We start from the raw sequence: 5,452 nt of genomic DNA, 5'->3' as shown, positions 1-5,452 counted from the left end.
TACCGGTCTAAGTAGCACAGTGGCAAAAAGGGATTTTGGAGTCCTAGTTGAAGCAAAAATGAACATGAGTTGCCAATGTGACAAGGTAAAAAGTAAGGCTAACCGCACTCTTTCTTGCATTAGCAGGTGCATCATGAGCAAGTCTAGGGAGGTGATACTTCCCCTCTATGCGGCACTGGTGAGGCCACAGCTGAAGTACTGCATCCAATTTTGGGCACCGCACTTCAAGGGGGATGTGGATAACCTGGAAAGGGTTCAGAGGAGAGCTACACGTATGGTTGAAGTAAGATCCTATGAAGACAGACTGAGGGATCCGAATCTCTTCAGCCTCCACAAGAGAAGGCTGAGAGGTGATCTCGTGGCTGTCTACAAACTCATTGGGGGGGTCAGTAGGGAATAGGGGATACTCTGTTTACCAGGGCACCCCTTGGGGTTACTAGAAACAATGACCCTAAACTGAAGGAGAGCAGATTTAGATTGGACATCAGGAAGAAATTGTTTACGGTGAGGGTTGCCAAAATATGGAATGGGCTTCCAAAGGAGGTGATGCTTTCCCCTACCTTGGAGGTCTTCAAAAAGAGATTAGACAAGCACCTGGCTGGGGTCACTTGACCTCAGTGCTCTTTCCTGCCCAGAGCAGTGGATCAGACTCGATGATCTAATAGGTCCCTTCTGACCTTAGAAATCTATGAAATCTATGAAGAAGTTTGCCTGGCCACAGGCAAATATAACATTGAGCAGAGCTGTGTTTTTAAGTGAATTGGAAAATCGTCATTCAGTTGACACTAGTGGTTCATGGAAACTTGCCAATTTGGTTATTTTTTTTATGGAAGCCTAAATGATTGATTTCTATGAGCACTTTGATTATTTCAAGATGATCTAAAATTAAGTATATGTATATAGATTAGATTGAATATTTTATTTGAAATTAAACATCTGAGAAATTTCTATTTGGAAATATCCAAAAGTTCCATTTCACAAAAAGTGTTGACCTTTTCTTTCCTATCTGGAACAAAATTTCAAGAGAGTGAGATTCCCCAGGGAGCAGAAACTCCATTTCTCTCTCTCTCTCAGTTTGACTATATCAGAGGAGTTCACAGGGAAATCTGTCTTCATATCTCACCATTCAAAATGGAATTGAATGTGATGCTCATTTTGTTTGGTCTTGAGGTCTTGTCAAGCTGATCACTAGTAATCATCAATTAAGATGGGTGCTTTGCATGAAAAGGCCACTGCTGCTTTTTTCATTACATACTGTTTATGGATCAGTAGGTAAGAAGGACCTTCCACAGGTTGACTTGTTTTCCCAGTTGCCTTTAATGCTAAATGTTCTTCTTTGCTTCAGCCAGTATCTAACAATTAAATGGGCTATATGTACATTTTCCCACTATTTTGTTTCCTCTCAATGAGTGTCATAATACATTTAAATATAGGAACTCAATTTGATCACTTTTTTCACTGCAACTAATATTTTGCATAAATAACAGCACTGAGGATCTTACCTGAGAGTGTAGTTATGCAGCTCAAGAGGAGGAAATCAGAGACATAGAGGATGGAAGAAGATTGCCCAAGGTCAACGGCAGATCAAAGGAACCGATGTCTGACTCCTCCTCCGTGAGTCTCAAGGCAGCTCTCCGTCAGGTGAATTCTTATTTACTCTAGTCATTCAAATTAATTTCCCTGAAGGAAAAAAAAAACAAACTGGCTGAACTCTAAGAGTCATCAGTAAAAACTATTTATGCCTATAAACAGCTACAAACTGGGCACACCAGTCATTTGCAAATGCATCATTTGGTCACTCATGACGTGACTGTCGTTTTCATCGAACTTCTTTGAAGTTGCTGGGAGTTTTGCCATTGAGTCGGGAGGGTCATCATTTCCCCCCCATGCCTTGAATGCAAAAGAAAAAACACAAGAAATGTTATATTGGGTTCATGGTCTCAGTTATGGAAGAGATTGTAAAGTTCAAGAGTGGGAGTCATGCCCTCAGTGTTTACTAGACTGGTCAATAACTACTTAAGGAAAATTTGTAGTTTTAAAAGCAGCAACTCTACCTTTCCTCTTAGAAAAACCACATCAGGGAGAGAGGTTTTTCAGAGTGAGTCAGCTGCTGGCTTCATTTTTTTTTCTGTTTAAGTGCTGAATAAATCTGATCTGATCTGATGATCAATGCAAACTGGTAGGGACCCCTCTTGTTTCTGCTTCCTAAGCAGAAGATACACTTCATGACCGGCTGCTGCTCTGAATCCATGAATAATTATGAATGCTGGGCTCAAGCTGTACCTTCGGGACATCTTTTATGCAGGAAACCTTGCACTCTTGCTCAGTGTCGTCTTGATTTGCTGAGCTGTGTGCTCTTTGCTAAGGTTATCTCTGTAGGGCTGTGCAGGGGGTTAGGACTAAAAATCTTTGATTCGCTAACTTTACAGTAAATCTGGAGTAACTGATTAGCTTTAAACACACCTGGAAGTTAGACACTCAGGTGCCCCCAAGTAATCTCCAGCTCTTATTTCTTGTCCCACATCAGTGGTTACCAAACTGGCTAGCAGGACAACCAGGCAGAGGCCAGCAGGGGGAGCACCACATGGGATTCAGGGGGTGGATTTATTTCCCTCCAAATAAAAAACTGCAGCTCCCAGAACTGGCAAGAGCTGAGGTCTGTGCTCAAAACTACTCCGTCCCTGCACCTGTTGGTGCAGGAATGTCCCCCGGTGTCCATGTTGTAATTGCTTGTTCACCCAGCAAAGTGTCCCAAGCAGCTGGAGACTTTCCCATGTCCTAAACAGAGCTCCTGGATGTTATGTTCCCTGATGTTCAGCCTCGGTGTGTTTGTCTTCCCTAACTTCATCTCACTTGTCCTAGTTGTAGGCTTTCCTAAAGCTATTTGTATCTTCTTGGTGCTTATATAGAACATTATTTATACACTGTCGGGATGGGTTGTCCCTCCAAGCCACGATTACATCACTGCTGGTAATGAGTGGTTACATCACTTTCCCTCCTGAAGCCAGCTTTGACTTGGAGCAGTTTTCAGGACACTGGTTATAAAATCAGCATTAGGAAAATTGCTGAGATGTTTCCTTGCTGTTGCAAAGCACTTTGTTTTCCTTAGGTTTTCTCCTTTGCTAATAACAACATTTGTGTGAATCTTACTGGCTAAGAACTGCAAAAGCAAGCTGCAGGTGCTCGTTTTTTAGCCTTCCTGTTTTTGTTTCTAAGTGTAAAACCTGTTGCATCCAAGCTTGTGAACCACTGTTTGATTTAAACCACTAAGTCCTTTTGCCTCCACTGCTTTCTGGTAACTGTGCTGTACTCCAATATGACTAGTTAAACTTTTCTGGTGGTAACACAAACTTGAAATGTTTTTGGCTTTTTTTCCCCCCCAGTTAACACCTTTTTTGAAAATAACTTTCTAAAATCTGAGCATGTTTTTAAAGGAACTAGGAAGACCCCTGGCCTTGTGTCAAAGACAGGTGATTGCAACTTCCAGCTCCACTACAGATCATCAACAATCTGGAAGATGGGATGGAGTGCACCCTCAGCAAGTTTGCAGATAACACCAAACTGGGGGAGGAGTGGTATTAGATTACACTGGAGGGCAGCTAGGATTTGAAGAGACCTTGACAAATGGAAGGATTGAACCAAAAGTTCAATATGGATACGTGCAAAATCCTGCACTTAGGGTGGAACAATCCCATGCACCGGTACAGGCTGGAGGCTGACTGGCTGGGCAGCAGCTCTGCAGAAAAGGACTTGGGGTTTACAGTGGACCAATAAGCTGAATAGGAGCCAAGTGTGCCCTAGTTGCCAAAAACACTAACAGCATACTGGGCTGCATTACTTGGAGAGCTGCCATCAGATCGAGGGAATCACTTGAGAATCACCTCCCTTCTAATCTTCACTGGTGAGGCCACATCTGGAGTACCGTGTCCAATTTTGGGCCCCCCGCTACAGAAGGGATGTAGACAAGTTGCAGAGAGTCCAGTGGAGGGCAACAAAGACAGTTCGGGGGCTGGGGGACATGACTTCTGAAGAGAGGCTGAGAGAACTGGGCTTATTTGGTCTGGAGGAGAGAAGACAAGAAGGGATTTAATCACAGCCTTCAACTACCTGAAGGTTGGTTACAAGGAGGATGGAGCTGCACTGTTCTCAGTGGGGGCAGATGACAGAACAAGGAGCAATGGGCTCAAGCTGCAGCACGGGAAGTTGAGGTTAGATATTGGGAAGAGCTTTCTCACCAGGAGGGTAGTAAAGCACTAGAACAGGTTACCCACAGAGATTGTGGTATCTCCATCCTTGAAAGTTTTTAAGACCCAGGTAGATGAAGCCTTGGCTGGGATGATCTAGTTGGGGATGGTTCTGCTTTGAGCAGGGGCTTGGACTAGATGCAGCCTCTTGCCGACCCTAATTTTCTATGATTCTAATACTGACCTGCAAGGGCTTGTCAGTGCAGGACCACTCGGGGACATTCATTCTGAATTCACTTAAAACTTGCACCCTTAGTTGATGTGTTAGACTGTGGTTTTTTTCAGAACTGATGTAGCCTTAATTTGATTGACCTTCATTTAGACTGCGGCAAGAGAGAGAGAAGCTCCAGCAGGTACCTTCAGATAGTGCAAGGTAAGAGCATGCCTCCAGGCAGGGGCCAGTACCTGCCATTGCTGTAGGTCCCCACTTAGAGCTACTTCTCTACTTTACCTTGTTGTGATATGCCATTTGTGTGTCTGTTCCTACTTTTATTCAGAATGCCATTTAATTTAGCTTAATTCATGCTGAAAAATGAAGTAAACAGAATCAAATTAGGGGCACTTGCATTTGGAGTAAGAGAACAGAACAGGGCTTTAGCATAGTTCAACTAACCCACTTAAAAAAAAAATTAATTCAACCTAATTTTCTTGAGTGTCCCCCATCACAGATGTGACTTGACCCCACCTGTTTGGACTATAAACTCTCCAAGGCAAAGGAGGTCTTTTCCTCTATCACTGTGCAAATAGACACACGCACGCACGCACGCGCGCACGCGCCTGGCACTCTGCAAACAGGTAGATGCACACACATCTGTCACTGCAAACTGCATTGGTGTGCGTCTGTCTAGCTGTTTGCACAGTGACAGGTGTGTGCGTGTGTCTAGTAAACAGATAGACACACACACCTGTCACTGTGCCTACAGGTACACACACACCCCAATGCAAACAAGCAGACCTCCCACCCCGGTGCAAGTGTAGGGGTTTGTACTGTGCTGGAGGGGACGGGACTCTCCACAGGCTGCCACCGTCCCGCCGTGAGGCGATGCGGGGCAGGTCCCCGCCTGCTGCTCTGGGCTCGGCAGAGGCTGCGCTGCTCTCTACCTGCTAGAAATGTCCCCTCGCGGTTGCTGCCCGGTCCCCCCGCGGCGGTGGCGAGGCTGGGCGCCGGTCCCCCGGTGCTGGGCTGGGCGCGGCGGGGCGGGGCGGGG

This window comes from Gavialis gangeticus, unplaced genomic scaffold, assembly GCF_001723915.1.
Source record: "Gavialis gangeticus isolate Ggan-Ray unplaced genomic scaffold, GavGan_comp1, whole genome shotgun sequence".
Classification (NCBI taxonomy): domain Eukaryota; kingdom Metazoa; phylum Chordata; order Crocodylia; family Gavialidae; genus Gavialis; species Gavialis gangeticus.
This window is presented reverse-complemented; position numbering follows the sequence as displayed.